The following is a 259-nucleotide window of genomic DNA, read 5'->3' on the forward strand; positions in this document are numbered from 1 at the left end:
TCCTTCCTCCTATCCCTCTCCTTCTCTCCTCGAATTCTCCCCTTTTATCCGAAATCTTCCTTGTCTCAGGTGTTCAATGACCCTGTTGCCTTTGGAACCTGGAGATTCTAGGTGACATTAACTTCCTCGCTTTGTCACTGATGATCACCGCGCGCGTGTGAACGGATTATGCTTGTAAATGGGTCTCTGTTTTTGTCTCGTTTCTAGCAGTGTGTTTGCCTTAGGTTTGGGTGTTTTCTTTCTTGGGCTTTCTGTGTCA

The sequence above is a fragment of the Penaeus monodon genome, chromosome 28 (assembly GCF_015228065.2).
Source record: "Penaeus monodon isolate SGIC_2016 chromosome 28, NSTDA_Pmon_1, whole genome shotgun sequence".
Taxonomy (NCBI): Eukaryota; Metazoa; Arthropoda; class Malacostraca; order Decapoda; family Penaeidae; genus Penaeus; species Penaeus monodon.